Genomic DNA, 27082 nt, shown 5'->3' with positions numbered 1-27082 from the left:
GGTTCTGTATTTGTTCTCCACCTTTGTGCCAATAAGATTCTAGCCTCAGTGGTGGCATAAAGTTATTACTATTATTATTATTAAGGGTCTTCTGTTGTTACCATTCCCGAAAGGAATGCCTCAGGCTTTTTGGGGAAGGTTTTTTTGGTATATATTTTTTAATTCATTGTAAATTACTTCCCAGAATTCCCTGATTACTTTACAGGCCCTGGAAATGTGGTGGTCCTGTGGAGACTAAGTCATTGTAATGCTATCCGGCTTTTTCATTCTGCACATTGCTTTCAACTTTTAAAAGTGCCCAGTTTATATATCTGTTGACATTACCCAAGTCAGATGTTGTGTTTTAAATTATGCAAATTCATAAAATGGAAACTGTGCTGTCATAAAGGGGTAGGAGTCTCTTCACACAGTCTAAGGTCATTTGAGGTCATCAGCTTCAGATTGTCTTCAGATGGTCAATAAAATGATGTTCCCATGTGTATGGAGGTCATTCTCAGAGACCCCTCTCCAAATGGGGAGAAGGTCTTCTTGACTTTGTGTCTTTCCCCCCTCTTTTTTTTAAATGCTGTCCCAATGGAGACCTGCCTAGCATTTGTTCATATCCTTTTAGACCCAGGAAAAGGCCTTTTGATTTCCCCATGAGTTTAAAAAAATTCTCCAAACCAGCTAATAAAGCTGCAGTGTTCTCATGATTAATATATTGCCTCTGGGGTTTTTCTTTTTAAAAAACCTATGTCCTATTGACATATTGTTTTGGCCTTTTAATTCTTCTTATTGGTGGTTAACTGCCCTGGGATTATATTACTGAGGGGTGAGAGACGCATTTTGAAAATAATACAAACAGACTGTGATAGATTGATGATTTTCAAATATTCTTGAGCTAGGGGCGTACTTATCTTGAGCTGATCAAACAACTTTCAAATTAGTTCAAAAGCTGAGAAACATATTTTCTAACCCTCGTAATGATCAGCAATCAATCTGATCAGCGGTGTCATCTAAGTTCAGTGGTTTTCCAGGAAATGTCTTAGCCAGTCTTTTACCAGCTTTATGTCCTATAAAACAGGGTTCCTGGCAGCCACGTAACAATTTCTTTTTAACAAAACCAGTTTCCAACTTAAGTGGAGGAATTATTATAACTTTATTATACAGTGGTACCACAGGTTAAGTACTTAATTCATTCCAGAGGTCCGTTCTTAACCTGAAACTGTTCTTAACCTGAAGCACCACTTTAGCTAATGGGGCCTCCTGCTGCCGCTGTGCAGCCGGAGCCCGATTTCTGTTCTTATCCTGAAGCAAAGTTCTTAACCTGAAGCACTATTTCTGGGTTAGTGGAGTCTGTAACCTGAAGCGTATGTAACCTGAAGCATATGTAACCCGAGGTACCACTGTATGCTGTTCCCCCACCATCAATTTAAGGTAGGGATGGAGAACTTCAGGGATGGGAGTTAAATACAACCCTCCAAGCTGCTCTCTACATTTTGGGTGTGTGTGTGTTTACCCCTCAATCTGGACTGCAGCCTTGGCCTTTTGCTTGTTTGGATGGAGGATAGACCATGGCATGTGCTAGAAATTGCTCTACAGTACACAGGTAATATTTATATTCGTTGCTCCGCCCTCTCTTGCCTCTGGCCCCACCTATTGCTGGCATGTGGTCCTCAGGAGGTTGCTTGGAAAGGAATGTTGCCCTCCAGTCAAAAGATGTTTCCCAACTCTGATTTAAAGGAAGGCAGAGTGGGTTTGGGTCATGGGAGTGGCAGCAATGGCTTTGAGGAATGGGTTTCAAGGTGGACTTAGACTGAAGTAAGTTCCAAGCCAGATTTGGGAGGCTTTCTCTGGCATATCGACTCTGCAGTGCCAGAAGAGCTGCAATCCCTTCTATCTCTTGGCAAGTGTGCGAGAGAGCACTGTGGGTACTGTGCTTTGGATGGATTTGCTCCTTTAACATGGCAGCAGCAGCAGCCATTCTAAGGGAGGTAAACCACAGTATGATATGGAGCCTGTGTTAGAATTCCTGTTCCGCGATTGCAGTCATAGGATTGTTGTATTTCACATGACGGTATATGTTTTGACTCCACAGAGTCAGGAGTGACAGAGAGAGGATGTTTGTGTTACTGTGTTCGGTGAAGTGGGACTATTGTCCTTTGTTTTCTCTCTCTTTGCTGTCTGATGCTAGAGAGGAAGCCATGTTGCAGTGCTCCATGTGTGTTTATATGTAAATATGTAAATAAAGTAGATTAGCCAAAATGCTGAGTTGCTGAGGTCTGATGCGCAAACTCTACGGATCCCTAAGTGTGCCAATGTCTGTTGCCATCGGTCGCTGTGATGTTCGGGCAGAAGAAAGCTTTTGAAGCTCCCAAACGATCGACCAGGAGGGAGAGAACATGCCATTCGGGCATTTGTCTCTGCCAGGAGTGTAGGCTGAAGTGGTCTTCCCAGCAAACAGCAGAGGTGGTGGTTTGGCATGGAAATGTGCCTTTTTATCAGAGGATTGTTATTCTCAGAGAGAAAAAGCGACACCCCCAAAGTTGTTGAGCTTTCAAAAATGCCTTTGAAATCCCAGTAATGTCCAGCAAAATCCAGGTGTATGGCAGCCCCTACGGCTCTTCAAACCATGAAAAATTGGATGCAACCTCTTGTGTTTTGACACAAATGTCCAGAATCCTGTAAGCCTTTCAACAAGCCAGGCTAGAAATATCTAGCTTTGGGGCATACTGAAATCAGGTGGTCATGGGGCTGGGACCCCCAGAGAAAGTACCCCTCAGCCACATACTCTAGAGGAGCCAGCCTTCTTTAAATGATGGCTGCTCATCCATACAGATTGTATCAAGTTGGAGCTGGCTAAGAGGCAAAGGATTGTTAGGTTCCAGGCAGGATATGGTACTTTTAAAGCTGTCTACTCTCCAGGGGCGGGTAATGCCTATGGCTTGAGAAAGATATGATTCCTCCATTGTGCTCAAAACTTTATTGGAATACAATGGTACCTCGGGTTACAGACGCTTCAGGTTACAGACTCCGCTAACCCAGAAATAGTACCTCGGGTTAAGAACTTTGCTTCAGGAGGAGAACAGAAATCGTGCTCCGGTGGCGCGGCAGCAGCAGTAGGCCCCATTAGCTAAAGTGGTCTTCAGGTTAAGAACAGTTTCAAGTTAAGAACGGATCTACAGAACGAATTAAGTTCTTAACCTGAGGTACCACTGTAACGCAGAGATTGCCAAGGAGGTGCATGCAGGTACCAGTGTGCCTGTCATTACCTCCTCTGGTGGCCACAAAAGGTACCAATGAAAGTATATTCAGACCTGCAGAATATTGTGTTAGTTTTCCTGATTATAATGCTAGTGCTTCTGTTCCATTTCCCAACATTCCTTTCACACTGTGGAACCTGTTGTATTAGGGAACAGTGGCTTTTTGACCGCTACACTGGTATTTTCCACTAATTTCATTCACACCAGTGGGCATAGTCTGGAACAAGAGAGTACGACAACATTATTACTCCCCCACCCTTCTGTTTCCACATGATTCACCCATGAAAATGGCAGTAAAGAACCACCCAAAATTATGTCACTTCACTCCCACAGTTTTCTGTGTTAATAGGGTTGCAACTGGATTATTTCTGGAACCAACTGACATGGAAATTATCGCCAAACTTGCACTATATTCCACTTTGTTTCCAGAAGTTGCCTTTATGTTCTGTGAAAGGTCAGATAGAATATGTACTGTAACAGTTAAAGAAACTTCGTGGAAATGGGATACACTGCCGTGTGAATGCAACTTAGATATCCCCTCAAAACTCCACAATACACAACAGACTGCTTGCTGTTCCTCCTCAGTTGTTGGCTCAACCCTCTTGTACATTGAACATGCCCCCTTGAACATGCCCACATTTCATTGAATAACAGGATTGGATACCCATCCCAATGTACATCGATGGGGCAGGTGTGTGTCCGTACCATTCTGTGGTCTGACTTTTTCCCTGCTCATGTGGATGTGGCAACCATTTGGGGTTATGTAGGCCTGCCTGGAATACTCTGGTCCATTGGGTCACGAAGAGTTGGGCATGACTAAATGACTAAACAACAACAACAAGGCTTGCCATATTTCAATAAATAAAAACCAGGACATTCCAAAACCCCAAGTTTTACAAAGACAAACAAACAAACACGGTTTTTCGACTGACTTGCCAAAGATCCAGGACAGCCTTTATTCCCCCCGGACATCACTTCCATCTTTGAAATCCTGGTAATGTCCAGGAAAACCCGGGTGTATGGCAGCCCTAGGTTATGCCACATCCCCAGGATGTGTCAGGTGCTCATGGCACTTCTTGAAATTCCAAATGGGCCCAGTGATCCAAAAATATTGGTGAGTCCTGGAATAAGTTGTCTATGTGGAGCTGTCCGTGGTCCTGCAGCTCCAGGTCTACCTAGTTCATTCATAGGACTCCGTCATGCCCTGTGGGGTTCTAGTCATAATCACGGCAGGTCTGCAGACAGGTAGGGTGCAGTAATCTGAGTGTCATGACAATTGATGTCTTTTGGAAATACTTGACTGCACATCGAAGCATTTCCGCAACCGAAAGATCTGGAAACATGGTTTTGAATCAGAACTGGTCTCCAGGGTTGTGTACCAGTTGTTACGTTTGGTATAAACTGGCATCCAGCAGGTGGGGGAAGGGGGGGCACAGGCCCAGCTATCCGAGTTTGTTAGTCCCCAGTATTGTTTTCATTTTTTACAAGCTTGTCTATAGTGCCAGAAATGAATGCAGTGCTTACCTAAAGTTGAAAGAGAGGTTTTTGTTTTTGTTTTTCAGGGGTATTTAACAACAAACTGCAGAATTAGAACTGCTATTCAGAATAACAAATCTCTTTTCTCTCCCCCCCCCCCCTCTTCTTGAGGAATTCAGAGAGAAATATTCAGTTCAGTACTTTTCCTGGGCTGACTAAGAAATCTTCAAGGGTATTTAATAAGCAAAGGAACAGAGCTTTATTGACCGTGGAAGTCAAGAACAGCATCTTAAAAGGGCAAATCTATAAAATGTGTCTCCTCCTGATTTCTAAGCACATTGTTCTTTTAGAGTGGTGTTTATTTCTGTAGCACAGAAACAAACATAGCGTACAGATTAAATCAGCAGAGTAACTACTTCAGCTGACATTCTCTGACATTATAAACTCTTAAAACGATTATTATAAGTAGGGATTGCACAACCTGTCCCTCTCAATCATTATTTGCTGCCCCATGGTTGTGGATTGCTATTGAGACTGTATGGTTGTCCTAGCTTTTCAGAATGGTGGGTGCAAATCAGATTCTCATTCCAACCAAGGATGAAGAGAGTACTCAGATTGGGAGGGAGGAGATTGTTGTTATTGTTTAGTCGTTTAGTCGTGTCTGATTCTTCGTGACCCCATGGACCAGAGCATGCCAGGCACTCCTGTCTTCCACTGCCTCCCGCAGTTTGGTCAAACTCATGCTGGTAGCTTCGAAAACACTGTCCAGCCATCTCGTCCTCTGCCGTCCCCTTCTCCTTGTGCCCTCAGTCTTTTCCAACATCAGGGTCTTTTCCAGGGGGGCTTCTGTTCTCATGAGGTGGCCAAAGTATTGGAGCCTCAGCTTCAGGATCTGTCCTTCCAGTGAGCACTCAGGACTGATTTCCTTCAGAATGGAGAGGTTTGATCTTCTTGCAGTCCATGGGACTCTCAAGAGTCTTCTCCAGCACCATAATTCAAAAGCATCAATTATTTGGTGATCAGCCTTCTTTATGGTCCATCTCTCGCTTCCATACACCACTACTGGGAAAATCATGGCTTTAATTATATGGACCTTTGTTGGCCTTTGAGGGAGGAGATATTTTTGAGGGAGGAGATATTTCCTTTAAAAAGTGATCTACAATGGCAGGATCCTAGCACAAATACGCTCTTCCTTCCCATGGTTTCAGCAACCGGTAATCAGAATCATTGCTGCCTCCAGCTGTGGACACAGAGCATAGAGATCCTGGCTAGCAGCCTTTGATCACCCACTCCTCCATAAATTTGTCTAATCCTCTTTTAAAGCCACCCTAGTTGGGAGCCATAATTCTTCTGCGCATGCTCAGAACTGTTGTTTCCTGCCCAATCGAGGAGCATGTAATGGATTTCTTTCCACACCATGGCTTGACCTCACAACATAGACTCTTGCTATCCATGACTGCACCGTAGTTCTCAAGAGAGAAAAAACATGGACACATAATACATGAGTATTTCATCAATTGCTTTGCAATTTACATATTTGTTGATGTATTTTTGCTGCTGTCCTGATGAGGGCTTTGTTGCTTTTCCTTTTTCCTGAAGGGTTGACTGTTGGCATTCTGTGCATACAGGTTATTTGTTTCTATAGGTAACCTTAAAGGTAAAGGTACCCCAGCCCGTATGGGCCAGTCGTGTCCAACTCTAGGGTTGTGTGCTCATCTCGCTCTATAGGCCAGGAACCGGCACCATCCGAAGACACTTCCGGGTCACGTGGCCAGCGTGACGAAGCCGCAGCTGGCGAGCCAGCACCACGCCGCACACGGAAACGCCATTTACCTTCCCGCTATAAAGCAGTACCTATTTATCTACTTGTACTTAGGGGTGCTTTTGAACTGCTAGATGGGCAGTAGCTGGGACCAAAAGACGGGAGCTCACCCCGCTGCGGTGATTCGAACCACCGACCATACGATCAGCAAGTCCTAGGTCCTGAGGTTTTACCCACAGCGCCACCTGCGTCCCTATAGGTAACCTTAAGACCCTATAAAAACCATGTCTACTCAGAATCCCTAACCAGGGGTTCCTAGGGAAATAAGGTTAGCGGGGTAGCCTTAGTCTGCTTCCTACTGTGAATTATTAAAAAGCAATGGACTGCATTGTTCATTATTGTTCTTTTCATGTGGAAAGAAATGATCTCTCCTGTTACCTGTTGACTTCTTCTGTGCTCCTCAGTTACAGCCTGAGCCTATCAAGTTGTTTTTAAAAAAGGAAACATTGAAAGCATAAATTAGCCAGATCTTTCTGTTTTTACAGATGCATCACACAAACACGACCATTTTCCTGTACAAAATACATATTTATGAAATAAAATGTTGTATACAAAATTGACTTACATAAGTGGCATTAGAGTGCTTGTAAAAATGGTTAATATGCCCACAGGAATTTGTACAATCTGGGAAACAAAGACTAAAATATCAACAGGGCACTGTTGATATCTGAGTGTGGGAAAGGAGACGGGATTAAGTTGGTACTGAGCTATAAAACCAAGGCTGCAATCCTGACCCCACTTATCTGGGAGTAAGCCCAATTAAATTCAGTGGTACTTACTTCTGAGTAACACACAGTTTTGCTTACACCTAAGAAAAGCTTTTTGATGGACCACTAGCCATATCATTAACTGTGTCTTTAAGGTACCACGGGACTCTTTGTTGATTTTGGTACCAGGGAACATACAGAGAAAATGCAGTTATCTATTTGTAATATCTGTTGATAGCTATGATATGCACATATATCATACGCTACAGTATATGTCTGCAAGTACATCTGTTTCTGCATTGGCAGATGACAAAAAAGCAAAAGAAAGCTTTGTCCGAAATAAGCCAATTAATCAATTAAAACCAGATGAAAGTGCAGGTGAATGTCAGAATGGATTGAGACATGTTTGTACATCCCTAATATACAGCACAGGTGGGCAACCCATAGCCAAGGGGCTGTACGTGGACCTCCACCTCCTTCTGGGTGCCCCATCAAGGACAAAGAGAATGAATGGATTATAGTTGAAAGAAGGGAGATGAAAGAAGGGGAAATGTGTGTGTATGTTTCTGTGTGAATGGGCATGTGTACACATGTGTGTGTGAGAGAGAAGATGAATGAGAAAGGGAAGAGAGGAAGTAAGGGGAGAGACAAAGAGAATGCTTACTTTGACCCCACCTGCCACCACCAATAGGTGGCCCTGTCGGCTTCTTCCAAGCATATGCAGTCCTCAGCTCTGGAAAGTTTGTCCATCCCTGATATATAGTGTAGATCAAAAACATTTATCCTAGAGAATTGGAGGAGGGAATGCTTAAATTATGTTGTGAGGGCGACATCTTTTCACATGAGAAACTCTTTCCTGGCACTGGGGTGGAATCTGCACACATATTAAAAAAAAACACCGTGAAAATGCTTTTCAAAAAAAGTTTTGAAAAATACATTGAATTTGGCATAGCTAACCGTCGCCACCTAGTGTCACAATTGTATATTGCACTTGACAACACATTTAGAACGTTGTGTTTGCGGCTGTATAGCTGACTCCTGGAACTGGGATAACTGCAAAAGAAGAAGCCTCTCGTAACTATTTTTAGTAACAGCTAGCAACTCTAAAGAATAGAACCATAGAATTGTAGAGTGGGAAGGGGTCCCGAAGATCATCTAGTCCAACCCCCTGCAATGCAGGACTATGCAGCTGTCCCATACAAGGATTGAGCCTGCAACCATGGTGATATCAGCACCACACTCTAACCCACTGAGTGCCAGCTCCTGAGCTTGGAGGATGAATAGAACATGCTCTGAAAACCTATATGTGTCTATACCAGAGCTATTTTTCTGGGGGGACGCAGGGCTACGTATATCCCTAAACATTTTGTGAATCTTTGTACTTTGGTCCATTTATTGTATTTCTTTTCCCTGATTTGAACTATGAAATGGTGATTTTCTTGAGTCAAAAGGAGAGTACCCCTAAACATTTTTTAATAGAAAAAAAGCACTAGATGTGCAAAGCTTAAAGACCAATACAGTGGTACCTGGGGTTACATACGCTTCAGGTTACATACGCTTCAGGTTACAGACTCTGCTAACCCAGAAATAGTGCTTCAGGTTAAGAACTTTGCTTCAGGATGAGAACAGAAATCGTGCTCTGGCGGCGCGGCGGCAGCAGGAGGCCCCATTAGCTAAAGTGGTGCTTCAGGTTAAGAACAGTTTCAGGTTAAGAACAGACCTCTGGAACGAATTAAATACTTAACCCGAGTTACCAGTGTAGTTACTTCTGTCCCCACCCCAAACAATACCAATAGTAGACCTTTCCCTTAAACAGATAATGGTGTCTCAGTTGTTTATGGTTAACAGTCAATGAGAGCTGCTCCTAGAAGAGATGAATGTTTCAGTGTGATAGTTTCTCTGGTAACTCTCCTTTATATATGGATAGCAATTTTAAGTGTGTCCAATGGCACTTCATTTTGTACTGTCCAGAAAACCCATCTGTGTCTGTAAATCACTCTGTGAACTGCTGGTTGATGAGGAGACACATAGCGCACAGCTCATCCTTTTGTTACGGCAATAATGGGAAATGAGACATGCCACAAATCGAACCAGTTCTTGAATACAATCTTGACACACACCTTGCAGGAAGTGTCTTGTTTCATGCACTTCTTCAAAATGATGATGGCACGTGGACCTGGTTCCATACTTGACCTGTGTCTTAGCCGTACCACTTCATGTGATTGAATTACCCTTCATACAAACCACCACCACCACCCAGTTACATCCATAAAGGGAAGTACCGTATTTTTTTGCTCTATAAGTCGCACCAGACCACAAGACGCACCTAGTTTTTGGAGGAGGAAAACAAGAAAAAAAATATTCTGCATCTCAGAAGCCAGAACAGCAAGAGGGATCGCTGCGCAGCAGTGAAAGCAGCAATCCCTCTTGCTGTTCTGGCTTCTGGGATAGCTGTGCAGCCTGCATTCGCTCCATAAGACACACACACATTTCCCCTTACTTTTTAGGAGGGAAAAAGTGAGTCTTATAGAGCAAAAAATACAGCAGATATTGGAGCGAAGGCTAGGCTAGAATCCCTCTCTCTAAGCTATAAGAAAATTGGGCATTTGTATGGAAGAGCATCCATCCATCTCTGGACTCTTAACTTTTCTTCTGAGGCCTTTCTCCAGGCCCCTCACTTGACAGAGTCTCAGAGCATGATGCCAAGGGAAAGAACCTCTTCAGTTGTTACACTCAATTTGTTGAATGCTCTCCCAAAGCCACTTCCGCCCTTCAGAGGAGGTGGAGTTGTGGGCTTCATGGCTCCACCATGCGTGCGGTGGCTGGAACCCAGCTCCCGCGCTATTGGGGGGATTCCCGGCTGTGTCACTTCCTGGAAAGCCAATCGGCTGGCTCTGGGGGTGTGGCCTGCCCCCATTAAAGCAGGACACGGCCAGGGATCTCCCTCTTTGCGCCTCAGGCACTCCCCCTATTGGTGACCCCAGGGGAGTTCCTAGTTGATGTGCATCAGCAGGACTCCTCCTACTGGTGGTTAACCTTTCCCAGACTTCAAGCGGACGGGCTGAAGTCGGATATAGTCGGTTAGGACCAATGCCTAAGCCATCACCTGTAACCAATAAAGTTGTGGCCTTATTTAGCCCATTAACCTTAATAATTGTGTCATATGTCATTATTTCCACTGGGGAGGGGGACGGGAACTCACCGCAAAATAGAGGTCTGCCCGACACCTTCACTGACAAAGACTTACTCCACCTCACAACCCGGCGTTTAATGGACTGAACTGATTTTGTTGTGTTGTTAGTGTGCTGTCAAAGCTTTCTACGGCTGTCCTTGCATCGTGTGTGAGTGAGTGACAGAGAGACCAGAGGAGAAATTGTAGGCATTTGCATGATGATGTCAATGTTTTAATAGTACAGCATACAGTGGTACCTTGGTTCTCAAACTTAATCTGTTCTGGAAGTCCGTTCCAAAACCAAAGCGTTCCAAAAACCAAGGTGCACTTTCCCATAGAAAGTAATGCAAAATGGATTAATCCGTTCCAGACTTTTAAAAACAACCCTAAAACAGCAATTTAACATGAATTTTGCTAACAAGACCATTAATCAAAAAAATGAAAGCAATAATCAATGTGCTGTATTATAAAATAAACAAGACAGTATTGTAGATGATAAAAATTTTAATTATTATTTTTTCTTACCTGCACTGATGATAGTCATTGTTTGGATGGGGGGGCTTTTATCCATTTCTGTAATCACACAATCAATCAATCAATCAATCAACCAATCAATCAGTAGCTGAACTGGGTTCCACACGGTCACAAAACAATTTTTTTTAAATAAATTTTTTATTGATTTTCCAACACAAATTAAAAACAAAACAGCACACACACATAGACAAACAAAAACATATAAACATGTATAATTTCAAAACCTCTTTTTCATAAACCTTGCTTCCCAGACTTCCCCTTACCTCCCCTTTTCTGCATCCCTGTTTTGACCTTTTTTCAACAACCCCTCACACCAATCAATTAATAACATCTTCTTATTTTAGTTTCTCCTCATACTTAATCAATTACAACTGTAATTCTATATTTTCCTTTCCCTTGACATTTTAGCACTCATGAATTGTACAACAGTTCTTAAGATATACTTTAAATTTCTTCCAGTCTTCTTCCACCGTCTCTTTTTCTTGGTCACGGATTCTGCCAGTCATCTCCGCCAGTCCCATGTAGTCAATCACCTTCATCTGCCATTCTTCCAGCGTGGGTAGTTCTTGTGTCTTCCAATACTTCGCTAAAAGGATCCTTGCTGCTGTGATAGCGTACATAAAAAACGTCCTATGCCTCCTTGGCACCAATTGGCCGACCATGCCCAGGAGAAATGCCTCTGGTTTCTTGTTAAAAGTACATTTAAGTACCTTCTTAATTTCATTATAAATCATTTCCCAGAAGGCCTTAATCCTCGGGCAGGTCCACCAAAGGTGGTAGAAGGTACCTTCAGTCGCATTACATTTCCAACATTTGTTATTGGGCAAATGATAAATTTTTGCAAGCTTGACTGGGGTCATGTACCACCTGTAAATCATTTTCATAATATTTTCTCTTAAGGCATTACATGCCGTAAATTTTATGCCGGTGGTCCATAACTGTTCCCAGTCAGCAAACATAATGTCATGACCAATGTCTTGTGCCCACTTAATCATAGCTGATTTAACTGTCTCATCTAGTGTATTCCACTTCAGCAGCAGGTTATACATTCTTGATAAGTTCTTAGTATTGGGTTCTAACAGTTCTGTTTCTAGTTTTGATCTCTCCATCTGGAAGCCAATTTTCCTGTCTTGTTTAAACACCTCCATTATTTGATGGTAATGAAGCCAATCTCTTACTTTAGACTTCAATTTCTCAAAACTCTGTAATTTAATTTTTCCGCTCACTTGCTCTAAAATTTCACCATATCTTGGCCATTTAGATTCCATATTAAGTTTTTTCACCTCCTTAGCTTCCATTGGTGACAGCCACCTAGGGGTTTTATTTTCCAACAAATCCTTATATCGAATCCAAACATTATATAATGCTTTCCTGACAATATGGTTTTTAAATCCTTTATGAATTTTTACCTTGTCATACCATATATATGCATGCCAACCAAATCTATTATCAAACCCTTCCAAGTCCAAAATGTCCGTATTCTCAAGAAGTAGCCAGTCTTTCAACCAGCAGAAAGCTGCCGATTCATAGTAAAGTCTTAAGTCCGGCAGGGCAAACCCCCCTCTGTCTTTTGCATCAGTTAATATCTTAACAAAATAAAAAAATTCCTTCCAGTAGCACCTTAAAGACCAACTGAGTTAGTTCTAGGTATGAGCTTTCGTGTGCATGCACACTTCTTCAGATACACTGAAACAGAAGTCACCGGACCTTTCTATATAGTGAGAAGGTGGGGAGGGGTATTACTCAGAAGGGTGGTGGGAATGGGTGATTGGCAGATAGCTGCGATGAGCCTGTTGACGACTCTTAACGACTGCAATAGGTCTTACAGGAAAAAGCAAGGGGTGAAAAGGTGAAAAATGGCTTTGTCATGTATAATGAGATAAGAATCCAATGTCTTTGTTCAAACCAGGTCTCTCCATAGTTTTAAGTTTGGTGATAAGTTGCAATTCAGCAGCTTCTCTTTCCAGTCTATTTCTGAAATTCCTTTGTAATAGAACAGCTACTTTGAGATCTTGTATAGAATGTCCTGGGAGATTGAAGTGTTCTCCTACTGGTTTTTCTGTCTTGTGGTTCCTGATGTCGGATTTATGTCCGTTTATTCTTTGGCGTAAGGTCTGGCCTGTTTGTCCAATATAGAGAGCTGAAGGACACTGTTGGCATTTTATGGCATACACAATGTTAGACGATGAGCAATTAAATAGTCCCGAGATGGTATGTGTGATGTTGTTGGGGCCAGTAATGGTGTTGTCCGGGTGTATGTGGCAGCAAAGTTGGCATCTGGGTTTATTGCAGGCTCTGGTGCCAGTGTCCGTGTTAAGTCTGGTTATAGTATTATTGTGGGTTAGGAGTTGTTTAAGATTGGGGGGCTGTCTGGAGGCAATGAAAGGTCTTCCTCCCAGAGCTTGAGAAAGAGAACTGTCATTGTCCAGGAGAGGTTGTAGATCTCTGATGATGCGTTGTACTGTTTTAACTTGGGAGCTGTATGTGATGACTAGAGGTGTTCTGTTATTTTCTTTTTTGGGTCTGTCTTGCAGCAAGTTCTCTCTGGGTATCAGTCTGGCTCTGTTGATCTGTTGTCTAACTTCATCTGCTGGGTATTTTAGTTCTAAAAAGGTTTGCTGTAGATCTCTTAGGTGAGAGTCTCTGTCTGTAGAATTGGAGCAGATGCGGCTGTAACGTAGTGCCTGGCTATATACAATGGACTGTTTGGTATGTTTGGGATGGTAGCTAGAGGCATGTAGATATGTTTGTCGGTCAGTTGGTTTACGGTATAAGGTGGTGTCTATGCGCCCATCCTGTATTTTTATAGTAGTGTCCAAAAAATGTATTTCTTGCATAGATTGATTCATTGTTAGGTTGATGGTGGGGTGAAAATCATTGAATTTCTGGTGGAAGGTGTCCAGGGTCTGTTGACCATGTGTCCAGATGATAAAAATATCATCAATGTATCGCAGGTACAAGAGAGGTTTGAGTGGGTAGGAGTTTAGGAAACGTTGTTCTAAATCCGCCATGAAGATGTTGGCATACTGTGGGGCCATGCGGGTGCCCATTGCTGTGCCGCTGATCTGAAGGAACAGGTCATCACCGAATTTGAAGTTGTTGTGGGTAAGGACAAATTGGCAGAGTTTGGTAGCAAAGTCCGCTGTGGTTTTATCTGAAATGGTATTCCTTATAGCTTGTAAACCATCGTTGTGTGGGATGTTGGTATACAGAGATTCCACATCCATAGTAGCTAGTATAGTATTGTTGGGAAGATTATTTAAAGATTGTATTTTCCTCAGAAAATCTGTGGTGTCACGTACATAGCTGGGAGCACTGATGGCATATGGTTTCAGAACAGAGTCCATATAACCGGAGACACCCACTGTAATAGTGCCAATACCTGAAATGATGGGGCGTCCTGGATTTCCTGGTTTGTGTATTTTAGGTAGAAGATAGAAAGTTCCTGGTCGAGGTTCTGTTGGTGTGTTTGTGAGGATCTGTTCTTGGATGTGTGGGGGTAGCTCCTTAACAATCTTGTTCAGTTCTTTTTTGTATTCTTGTGTGGGGTCTGAGTCCAATTTTATGTAAAAGGCCAATTTTATGTAAAAGGCCAATTTTTTATGTAAAAGTCCAATTTTATGTAAAACGCATCATCAGAGATCTACAACCTCTCCTGGACAATGACAGTTCTCTTTCTCAAGCTCTGGGAGGAAGACCTTTCATTGCCTCCAGACAGCCCCCCAATCTTAAACAACTCCTAACCCACAATAATACTATAACCAGACTTAACACGGACACTGGCACCAGAGCCTGCAATAAACCCAGATGCCAACTTTGCTGCCACATACACCCGGACAACACCATTACTGGCCCCAACAACATCACACATACCATCTCGGGACTATTTAATTGCTCATCGTCTAACATTGTGTATGCCATAAAATGCCAACAGTGTCCTTCAGCTCTCTATATTGGACAAACAGGCCAGACCTTACGCCAAAGAATAAACGGACATAAATCCGACATCAGGAACCACAAGACAGAAAAACCAGTAGGAGAACACTTCAATCTCCCAGGACATTCTATACAAGATCTCAAAGTAGCTGTTCTATTACAAAGGAATTTCAGAAATAGACTGGAAAGAGAAGCTGCTGAATTGCAACTTATCACCAAACTTAAAACTATGGAGAGACCTGGTTTGAACAAAGACATTGGATTCTTATCTCATTATACATGACAAAGCCATTTTTCACCTTTTCACCCCTTGCTTTTTCCTGTAAGACCTATTGCAGTCGTTAAGAGTCGTCAACAGGCTCATCGCAGCTATCTGCCAATCACCCATTCCCACCACCCTTCTGAGTAATACCCCTCCCCACCTTCTCACTATATAGAAAGGTCCGGTGACTTCTGTTTCAGTGTATCTGAAGAAGTGTGCATGCACACGAAAGCTCATACCTAGAACTAACTCAGTTGGTCTTTAAGGTGCTACTGGAAGGAATTTTTTTATTTTGTTTTGACCATGGCAGACCAACACGGCTACCTATCTGTAACTTAATATCTTAAATTTTATTCTGGGCTTTTTGCCCTGCCAGACAAATTTAGATATATCTTTCTGCCACTTCTTGAAACAGTCCATTCTGTCCACAACCTGTAATGTCTGAAACAAAAATAGCATTCTAGGCAATACATTCATCTTAATAACAGCAATTTGACCTAACAAGGAAAGTTTCAAATTTGACAATATTTCTAGATCTTTCTTTACTTCTGTCCAACATTTATCATAATTGTCTTTAAATAAATTCACATTCTTAGATGTCATGCTAATCCCTAAATATTTCACTTTCTTTGCCACCATTAATCCAGTCTCACTTTGAAACCTCTCTTTTTCTGCAGTTGTTAAATTTTTATCCAAGACTTTAGTTTTTTGCTTATTCAGCTTGAATCCTGCTTCCTGACCAAAAACTTGAATTAGTTCTAAAACTCTTTTTGTACTAGTGTCTGGCTCTTGTAAAGTTAGTACTAAATCATCTGCGAAGGCCCTCAGTTTATATTGTTTAGCTCTGACCTGAATTCCTTTAACCAGCTGGTCCCCCCTAATCATATTTAACAAAACCTCCAAGACAGATATAAAAAGTAATGGGGATATTGAGCACCCCTGCCGTGTCCCTTTTTCTATAGGAAGTTCTTCAGTAACCACATTATTTACAATTAACTTTGCTTTTTGTTCAGAATATATTGCACCTATACCATTTTCAAAACATTGGCCTACCCCCATCCCATGGAGAGATCAAAAACAAATTAACCGAAAAAGCCTCAAAAACAAAAACGCAAAAAAATTAGCAAAAAAAGAAGCGCCAAACTTAATCCATTCCGGAAGTATGTTTGACTTCCGAAATGTTCAAAAACCAAGGTACAGTCCAGATACAGGTTTACTATCTTGGTGAGAATTAGACCCTATATTCCTGCAGAAAACGACTGCAAAAATGAACTGTAATAATATATACATAATTATCAGCATCTTTAACAGAAACACATTTGGGCCTGTTACATGTGAATCCAGAAAGAGAGTTTATTGACAGTATGTGGTTGCTGATACAGTTGCTATGTGGGATCTTAAAAAGAAAACCTTTGAAAACATGATGCAGAAGTAAAGCAATGTATTAACCCTGCCTTATTTCTTATTAGCAGATTGGAAATAATCCAGATTGTGAAAGGGAAAAAGTCCTCCTCATTATGAACTAATAAAAAGGTGTATTTCATGTTGAACAGTTAACAAAAAAAATTAATTAACCATACCATCTAGACTTACACAGTCTGAAGCTGCAGTTCTTTGCACACTAATCTGAGGGTTAGCCTCCCTGAACGCAATGGGTGGTATCCAACAAAATAGTTCTGTTAGTGCAAGGGTTTCTGTTTGTGCAACCCAGCTTCCCATCCTCCTCTCCCTGCATGCCCACTGCACTCCTCCTGAATCTGTTCTGGGGTTTTCCTGCAGAGTAGAGTTGGGAGGGTGCATGAGAGCATGGGGAGAGGAGAGGGGGGGGGAATTCCCATGCACAGACAGAAATCCTTGCACTTCCAAAAATACTTAAATGGGATTTAATTTCGAGCAAACATACATCGAACAGTGTTGCATAGAACATGAGTAAGCGAGACCCACGCAATACAGTGAGACGTATGTTTGAGTCAATCTCTATAGAACCAGGCTGCAAAAGATTGGAAGTCATTGAATTGTGTCGGGCAGGGATGTCCAACAAGTTGATCGCGATCCACCGGTCGATCGCGGGGCATTCCTGGTCGATCTTGTGGTCGTGATAGATCTCCCAAGACTTTGGGTCTTCCTCCCCAAAAGTCTTCTCAACAACTTTGAGTCATCCTCCCCAAAAAAGGCTCAACAACTTTCGTGAAGGCTCCCCCCAAAAAGCTCAGCAACTTTGGTCAATCCATTGGGTAGATCACTGCCAGTGGGAGTAGATCACAGTCTCTTGTGAGTTGGACATCCCTGGTGTAGGGCATAGAGCTAACTCAATTAGAGTGATGGTCTGGGCAGGGGGGGTGGCCTGAGGAGACCCCCCCCAAGGACTGAATGGGGGTGGGGACTGGGGACACATCTGGCCCCTGGGCCTTAAATTCACCATCCCTGTGCTAGACACCCTCCTCTATTAAGTTGAATTGAAGCATTAGTCATTAATTAATCTTGGAGGGTGTGACCGAGCAAACAATGCTGTTTGCCTTCTTGATGAAATATCTTCTAGCCTCTTATCAGGCTCAGACTAGCAGGTCAGCTGCAACAATGGACTAGGCAGGTGCAGAAGGATTTAGAAACAGAAGAAACCATGCAGGAGGCCTGCTAATGTTTCGGCTGTGATGACTATTACGATATCCAAACTAGTAAGAATCCAGTCTTTAATGAATAAATGATAATTTTAATTTTACTGTTTATACCCCACACATCTTACTGGGTTGCCCCAGCCATTCTGGGCAGCTTCCAACATATATAAAAGCATAATAAAACAGCAAACATTTCAAACTTTCCCTGTACAGTGGTACCTCGGGTTAAGAACTTAATTTGTTCTGGAGGTCTGTTCTTAACCTGAAACTGTTCTTAACCCGAGGTACCACTTCAGCTAATGGGGCCTCCTGGTGCTGCCGTGCTGCCGCCGTGCGATTTCTGTTCTCATCCTGAAGCAAAGTTCTTAACCTGAGGCACTATTTCTGGGTTAGCAGACTCTGTAACCTGAAGCGTCTGTAACCTGAAGCGTCTGTAATCCAAGGTACAGTGGTACAGGATTGTTTTCCAATCGCTCTGGGGTTGGATAACTCCATACCCTCCAACATTTCTCCAATGAAAATAGGGACATCCTAAGGAAAAGCAGGACATTCTGGGATCAAATCAGAAAGAGGGATGGCTTCTCTAAATAAGGGACGTCCCTGAAGAATAGGGACACTTGGAAGGTCTGGAGGTGCAAAATTGCCATCTTGAATGGGTGGTGGCTGCTGAAAGCATGAGAGCACAGTGCCCCAAAGGCATGCGTTTTGGGGTGCCATGCAAGATTGCAGCCCGGAAAAGCGCTTTTTCTGATGAAAAATTGCGCCACCCAAAATGGGCACCATGCTATTGTGTGAAAAAACAAGATGCCCCCGTGCCCGGCACTTGTGCGGTATGCTGCTGAGAGGAAATTATTTAGGGTTTTTAAAACAAAAAGGGATTGTGGGGCACTCCAAATGGCTCTCTAGATTGAGTGAATGGGCATGAAAGTGCCCAAGATGGTTCAGGCTAAGCAAGTGTGAAATGAAACACTTTGGGCAATAAATGCCATGGGGATCCTTCATAGAAAACACTCACCGCACAACAGTTCCCATAGTTCTTTCATGGACACAAAGCAGCATCAAACTGATAGTTTGATAAAACAAATCTCCCAGTTCTATGTCCAAGTTTCTGTGTACTGGATAGCACCAGCTTTTAACAGGAAACCCTTTTAAAGTAAAACTGATGTTTCAAATAGTTAATCAATATTTCTTCTGCAGCATTAGCACTGCCCATAGAGAACAATATAATTATGTTTGGCTAATATATCAAGTTGGTCTGTCTTAAAGCTCCAGAAAGAATTAGTTATTTAAGTTTTGGAGCTGGTTTCTGATGAAGCTTTCAATTTTCCAATAACGAACATTACCTCCAACTTGAAAGAAAATGTCTCTTCATTTTCACTGAAGTGTGCTTACAATTCTTCTGTGCAGAAAGCTTTGAGTATGTACTTGGCGCTCTGATCTCTCCAAATAACTGTTGCTGACATGGAGAAAGATCCTATGTATGTTTACTCTGATGTAAATCCCACTGTGTTCAATGGTGCTTCATCCCTAGGATTGCAGCATTATTGCACTTGCAATTATTTAAGCAGACACCCATCCGTAAAAATAAAAAAAAGAATAGTTAAGTTCTTTCTGGCTTTGTGACACTATTTTTTATGCACTGAAAAAATATAATTTGCCAGATCGTTTTAAAATTGTGATTAACAGCAATGCTGTTGCCCATAATCTGAATCTGATTGACTGCTCTTATTTGTGTGTGCATGGAATTAGCACCAGTAAGCATGAAAACAAAGCATCCCCCCCCCCTGAAAATATATAGACATTTCTGCATGTGTGTATTAATGTCACTTCTGAAAGTTCTCCACCACGTTAGGCAGGGTGTGACCAGAGAAAGAACCTTCAAGGTTGTGGCTCCCCAGTTATGGAGCTGAGTCCCCAAAGACATTCAAATGATGCCATCATTCTTTTTGGCATCTGATGAATGTGTGTTTTTATTTTCATGGGATTTTAAATATGTCACACAGCTGGCCTCTTGTTGAAGCGAGATGAAGTGAACTCCTTTGGAGGTAGATCAAGACCATATAACACCAGTCCTAAAAGATCTACATTGGCTCCCAGTTACGTTTCCGAACACAATTCAAAGTGTTGGTGCTGACCTCTAAAGCCCTAAACGGCCTTGACCCAGTATACCTGAAGGAGAGTCTCTACACCCATCGTTCAGCCCGGACACTGAGGTCCAGCACTGAGGGCCTTCTGAAGGTCCCCTCACTGCAAAAAGTGAAGCTACAGGGAACCAGGCAGAGGGCCTTCTTGGTAGTGGCGCACCCCCTGTGGAATGCCTTCCCATCAGATGTCAAGGAAATAAACAACTACCTGACTTTTAGAAAACATCTGAAGGCAGCCCTGGTTAGAGAAGTTTTTAATGTTTGATGTTTTATTGTGTTTTTAATATTCTGTTGAGAGCCACACAGAGTGGCTGAGGAGGCCTGGCCAAATGGGCGGGGTATAAGTATTCTTATTCTTATTCTTATTTAGACCAGGCTTCCTCAACCTCGGCCCTCCATAGTTTTTTGGCCTACACCTCCCATGATCCCTAGCTAGCAGGACCAGTGGTCAGGGATGATGGGAATTGTAGTCTCAAAACATCTGGAGGGCAGAGGTTGAAGAAACCTGATCTAGACTTTCCTGGGAGAGTCTGTGGATCTGCCTGCTTCCTCCTCCTTTCCCACCCTTCCATGCAGGTCTCCTTTTTGAAAATTGTGTTGTTATGACTTTGGCGCGATTTTCAAAATGGAGACCAAAATAACTCTGCCAATCAGGTACCAGAGGATGCAATGCAAGCTGGAAAATGAACCTTCTTTACAGCTTGCACTACCAAACGATAGCCACAATTTTGTTCCCTAACCAGGGTTTGCCTAGCTTCGGTGAAAGACTTGAGCCACTTGCACCCTAGTCTTTGTCCAGCTTGCTTCGTAGCCTGAAGCTGACCAGTACTTGGGCTCCCTAACTTTGGAGAGGACACTCAGGAACTATTGTGTCAAATGCCAGTTTCATTTCGCCACTCCATGCCTAGGATCTCCAGCTTACTCCATTGGAAATTCCCCCAAAGCATTTTGCAAGTCGATGGACTCCCCCCACCCTACACCTCCACCTGCCAACCTCTTGTGTGCGATGGTGCTGGTTTGGCTGCATGAGGACTGGCACTTAGAGTATTAAAATTGCTATATATATCAGATATCATTGGAGGAAACATTGATGAAACATTCTTGAAAACCTATGGATGCTTCAGGTCTCTAATTGCTTGAAGAGCCTCATGATTATACTCTTCTAAATGAAATCTCTTAAGGCTAATAGCCACCGCATGAAATAAAATTTATCTGTATGTAATGGAATCATACTGTTATCACATCTACAAGGATTAATGGACAGCACCTAATGGACCCTTTGACTGTTTTCAAGCAGTTCTCATACCATTCTTTCACTGGTATCTGTTTCATTCTGAAAAGCGGGAGAGCTCTTCAGTATTTTTAATTTCTCCTTGAAGCAGCAAATCACTGTTTTCAAGCCAAAGAGAACGTATACAGTAGAAACGTAAGTTGATTTAATGCAGTAGTTGTAACTGGAGCAAGAATGTCCTACATTCCTGTTCCACTTAACAGCTGCTCTATTAAGTGAGCTAAATACCTGTCATTGTAATTATGGCCTTGATCCACTTCTATCGGTTGTATCAAGGTGTGTGGTGAGCTCTTTGATGGAACAGAGGCTTCTGTGAGCAAAAATTGAAGGAAGGCCATTTTTGCTGATTCCTCCTTCCCTCTACACCAGGCATGTCCAACGTCTCTTTCGGGGGCCTAATCCGGCCCACAGTTTATTTCCTGGGGTAAAATCCTAAAAAAACCTCAACAACTTCAATCCTGAAAAAAGATCAACAACTTTGGTTGGCCCCCACGGCCCTTCACTTCATCAAATCTGGCCCTCTTTGAAAAAGGTTTGGACACCACTGCTCTACACCCTCAAAATCTGCTCAAGAGGTTTGGGCAACCAACATTCCAGGTGATGGTCTTGTTTCAGTCAAATGAATCTCAGAAGACTGACTTAAATGCAGAGGGGAGGGTCCTCTCCGCAGGCGAGATTGCTTAAGCAACAGCAGCAAAAGGGAAATGCGAGGAAGGGCAAATGGTGTCAAGTCCTCTTCCCATATCTATCTTATTTTAGATTTTCTGCCATCTTAACAAATGTTACTTCCCATGAGCCTTTAAGGACTGGATGGAAAACAAACTGCATAAATATCTGGGAGTAGAACCCTAATAAGAAAACAGGAATCCCCAGCAAGGAAAAGCTCATGGTTTAAGCTTGAGGGCACACTAAGTTTGGATTTTGCTGCGATGGCATTGCAAAGGGCTGTCCCTTTACAGCTTGACCTCACTGACCTTGAGGAGGCCAATTAAGATAAAGACTCTCCTTTGCCTGCTTGATTCTGATGGCAGTTCTGCTGACACTAGAATTCAGCCCTGAAGCAGGTGGGTGCAGTGTTACCTCTGCCACCATAAATATATATATAAGATACAACATCTTTGCAATCTCTTATAACATTTGGAGCTTGACTACACTGATGTGAATGGCAATTATCTTTTTGATCTGTACTCTCGGGGATGTGACTTCAATTTAGACCTTCTGAGTGCCAAGATGTGCTCAAGGAGAAGGAACAAAAGCACAGGACGCTGTTGATGAGCGTGGCCCCTTTGCCTTTGTCCTGTGCTCTAGAAACGATGTTTTGCTTTGAATGGATATCACTGCCTAAGGTAATCTGATAGGCATCTGGGAAAGCACGCCCTGTGAAATGGTATTTTGAACTTGCCTCTGTAATTGGTCACAAGCAACTGTGCAGCTGTGTGTGTGTGTGTGTGTGTGTGTGTGTGTAGTAAGAAATGACAGAGCTGAGGCACAGACAAGCTGGCAAAGCAACCTTGATGCTAAAAAAAAAGTGAAGAGCCAGAAGGAGAAAAGGAAACACATGAATAATATATAGTAAAGTATAGCCTGATGGTTAAAAAAAAGATGAAGTAGTTCGACATCTTACCAAAGTGTTCAGGCTATTCCATGATTAAAGAGACCTGGGGCATGAATGACTGTGTTCAGATTTAATGCTAAACCATTGTTTCATCTTATGAAGAATTTTGCATTCATGCTCCCCCCCCTTCCTTATTCAGCACTGCCACAAAGAGATCAAGGAATTCTGCTTCCATTCTAAATTACCTGCAGCTTAGTGTGTTGGCTGAACAATGAATCTTAGCTATAGTTCATTGAAACAAGCCAGCTTAATCGACTATGGTCAGAAGTTCAATAAACCATGGTTTATGAAGCCATCCTGTTTCAACAAACTGTAGTTAAGATTAGCCCCAGCCTGTCAAGGTTCAGATTTTTCAACAGCTGTGATTAATCAGAAATAAGAAACAGAAGCTTTAGAACTCTTCCTTACAACCATTATCAGAAGAGGAAGATGGAGAGCATCCGAGCCCAAGCCTTGCCGTGGCTCTTTCTGATAATACTAAACCAAAGATGTTCAATGCTCTGTTTCCAGACACTGTTGGGCTGCAACTGCCCATTGGAGTTTGGCCAGCTTGGCCAAAGATTAGAAGTGATGGCAGTTGGGTCCCCAGATGTTGTTAGTCTACATGTTTGAAGAAGGCTGCACTAAACCATTGTTTAGCATTGATATCTGAAATGTACTTTGTGCTGAAAAATTAATATATCGAGTTTCCTTTCATCAGGATCATTGTGGTTTCGTCCTCAGTTAGCATTCAGTGTTTAATATGCCACCCCTGTTGAGGATTTCTGGTGCTGAGAGTAGAGAGTTAGTGCTCAGGATCTGGCAAGTATCATTGAAAGATAATGGATTGACTATGGCTGCCATAAGTCCGGACATTATCAGGATTTCAAAGGCAGAATTGACATCTGGGACAAATTTCCAAAATAAGGCTCAACAGGGGTTTTTTTGGGGGGGCAGCATTTTCCTAAAAGAAGCTCAACAATTATGGTGGCTCCGAGGTGTTCTGGTTTTTACTTTTTGAAATATGGCAACCCTAGGATTGACACCATCTATTTCCAAGGTTGGCATGGAAGGTCTTGTTCTATTATTCAGCCAAATGAGTTCTGGGCCTTCTCAATGGTGGTGCCATCAATTCTAGTAGCAGGAATAGCCAGTCACAGCAGTTAACAGACTGACCAGAACAACAGCTGTTGAATGGACAATAGATCACATTTTAAACTATTGTAGGTGTTAGGGTTAATTAATTAATACAAAAACAACTCAATCCACAAAACACTTAGGAGAACAAGAGAACCTTCATCCAACATCTGAAATACTTTATAGCAAAGTACGAACCGGTCAACTCTACCTTCAGAAGAAACTCCATGTTCAGAGCTCAGCTACTGAAAAGGCTCTGTAGTCACACCTCTCACCTCGAGAGCCAGTGTTGTGTAGTGGTTAGGAGCGGTAGACTCGTAATCTGGGGAACCAGGTTCGCGTCTCCGCTCCTCCACATGCAGCTGCTGGATGACCTTGGGCCAGTCACACTTCTCTGAAGTCTCTCAGCCTTACTCACCTCGCAGAGTATTTGTTGTTGGGGAGGAAGGGAAAGGAGAATGTTAGCTGCTTTGAGACTCCTTCAGGTAGTAATAAAGTGGGATATCGAATCCAAACTCTTCTCCAAAGACAGGAGTATTCAGAGAAAGGTCTCTCTCAGGGATCTCACTAGCCAGGCTGATCTGTGTGTTTTAGGGCTTTCCCCCCAAGCAGCAAATTACATGTTTTAATGATGTTCATTATGCTTTATTACATAAGGAATCATGTTCAAGCAGCAACTATTTTAATCTTTGCCACTCAAGTAGAAGAAACTGTCACAAAATGGCCAAACCAGCTCCTTTTGTTAAGTGGGTAGCATGGCACATATTTTCTTTTTCTAAGCTGTTGCGTAACTGAAGAGTTGGCTGAGGCTTGGTGATTTGTTGCCAACAGCAGATAATTGTCAGATGTTGGGTGGAAGCAATAACCATTTACTTATTTATGTTGCAAATAAGCAATCTTTTTTTTTTGTGGACCCAAAAAAACCTCAGTAATTCGCCACAAAAACGGAAGAAGCCTTGGTGGGGGAGCTAGTCCTGGGGTAGGCAACACCCCAAATTCATGCACAAATGTGAATTTGGAGAATTTCTCTGACATCCCCAGTTGTAATGTCACCTTGTATACGTCAAACAAATCTGCATATCTTTTTGCATGTTTCTTTTGCTTAACATTGCCACTGGCATGATAACCTGTTATTATTACTCACAGGTACATTCATTAAAATGGAATATTTTAGAGGAGTAATAGGCTTTAATTTAGTTCTGATTTGTTAGTCTCTTAAAAGCCTCCAGGCCATCGTCCCCCTGCTTCTTTAGCATCGCTTCCAGCTAATTAGCTGTGCATCATAGAGTACAATATTAAATACTGAACATTTTGTGTAAAGCTCCTCTATCAACTCTGTGTGCAGTAAATGATTGCTAGTTATAAGTTGGCAAGCACACAGGGACTTTTTTTCAATAAGGGAAATATGTTGAAATTTGCAAGCTGCTTTCTCAGTTCATGTGCAGATTTTACGAGGCAGAAGAAATAGTTTGCTTTCTGTTGGATTCACATAATACCAAAGTCTACCCAATAAATGAGTAGAGTCACCCAACAAATCAACATCCAACATCTAGAGGTGTAAGGGACTGGGCAGAGGAGGCATGGTGGAGACCGCCTTCCCAGCCTGACCCTTCCAGAGAAGGAAACAGTTCAGAATTACAACAGGGGTATGAGGGAGGTTACAGCTCAAAGGCAGAGGAGGGGGAAAGCTGGGAAATAATGGGAGAGGAGGAGGAAGAAGAAGAAGCACCGGGGAGAGACAGCTGACGGACTCAGTGTCTTTAGAGAGCATTCCAGACTCCCCCTTTCCCAGAACCTGGCGGGCCTTGAAAGTAGGAAAGTCATTTGCTGACATCATGGCAAATAGATTGAAAAAGTGCTTAGTAAATCTGATTCACAAGGACCAGGCGGGTTTTTTACCAAATAGGTATTTGAAAGACAATGTGAGACATGTGGTTAACATAGTTGAGTATTTGGAGATGAATAATGATAAACCGGCGATTCTGATGTTTATAGATGCGGAAAAGGCGTTTGATAACATCTCCTGGTTGTTCCTAATGAAATCCATCGAAAAGGCGGGGATAGAGGGCGAGTTTATGAAGGGAATACAGGCAATATACTCAGCCCAATCTGCCAAACTGATAATAAATAGCAACCTAACAAATACATTCAAAATCGAGAAAGGGACAAGGCAGGGTTGCCCTCTCTCTCCGCTCTTATTCATCATGGTCTTAGAAGTATTGGCAAACAAAATAAGATCAACGCCGGAGATACAAGGGATTAGGATAGGATCAAAGGAGTACAAATTGAAAGCCTACGCGGATGACCTGATGCTATCCCTGGAAGAACCGCATGGAAGCATTAGTAAAGCGCTGAAGACACTAGAGGAATACGGTAAACTATCCGGTTTTAAACTGAATAAACAAAAAACAAAAATGCTGGCAAAGAATTTGGGAAATGAGGAAAAAGAAAAATTAGAGAGTCAATGCGGAATTAAGGTGGCAAAAAAAATAAAATATCTAGGAATATGGCTCACATCAAAAAATATAAATCTAATTGAAGATAATTATTTGCCAGCGTGGAAAGAAATTAAAAAAGACCTGGATGTTTGGAATAGAGCCAACCTCTCTTGGTTGGGCAGGATGGAAGCAATAAAAATGAACATACTCCCCAAGATGCTGTTTCTGTTTCAAAATATTCCCGTTATTAGAGGGTCCAAAATATTCAAAGATTGGCAGAAGGTCCTTTCGAGATTCATCTGGCAGGGAAGAAGGCCAAGGATCAGATTTAAATTACTTACGGATCGGAAGGAGAGAGGTGGTCTCGCAGTCCCCAACTTAAAACTGTATTATGAAGCGGCCTGCCTCTGTTGGGTCAAGGATTGGATAACCCTGGAGAATACCGACTTATTGGATTTAGAAGGGGCGGACAACAGGTTTGGATGGCATGCCTACCTATGGTCAAACAAAGAGAAGATCCACAAAGGATTCTCGAGTCACATTATTAGGGGCCCTTTGTACGAAGTTTGGGAAAAAAACAAAAAATTATTAGAAAAGAAAACCCCCTGGTGGCTGTCCCCAACAGATATCTTAATAATTAAAAAAACAAATATGGAAGAGAAAAGATTGACATATGAAGAGTTATTGGTAAGATCTCAAGACAGCTGGAAAC

This window comes from Podarcis erhardii, assembly GCF_964252035.2.
Source record: "Podarcis erhardii genome assembly, chromosome: 1".
Lineage (NCBI taxonomy): Eukaryota > Metazoa > Chordata > Lepidosauria > Squamata > Lacertidae > Podarcis > Podarcis erhardii.
The sequence above is the reverse complement of the archived record's forward strand: the minus strand, read 5'-3'. Positions refer to the sequence as shown.